Raw genomic sequence first — 346 nt, 5'->3', positions numbered from 1 at the left:
TGATGCTGGGTATAGAAAAATGTGGTATCAAACGACGTAGACTTTCATGTAGATTTCGAAAATGCAATAAAATACAGGGTGTTCTATTTAAAATAAGAAAGTTGTGGTCCAAATCCGGTAAAACCGAAAGTGAACCGATCATGATACCTAATATTTTCCTTCGATAGATAATAAAAAACTAAAAACGGTGTGCGTGAAACAGCCTGTATAAAGTAAAGCACTACAAAAACGTAATTCCTTATTTGGTTTATATAGGGTGTACATTTGTACAAGTAAGTAAAAGTTCCTATGCATCAAATCAAGATCTATATCTGTCTCCCATAGCAAGGAGTAAACACGAAACGAA

This window comes from Photinus pyralis, unplaced genomic scaffold, assembly GCF_008802855.1.
Source record: "Photinus pyralis isolate 1611_PpyrPB1 unplaced genomic scaffold, Ppyr1.3 Ppyr1.4_LG4, whole genome shotgun sequence".
NCBI classification, from domain to species: domain Eukaryota; kingdom Metazoa; phylum Arthropoda; class Insecta; order Coleoptera; family Lampyridae; genus Photinus; species Photinus pyralis.
This window is presented reverse-complemented; position numbering follows the sequence as displayed.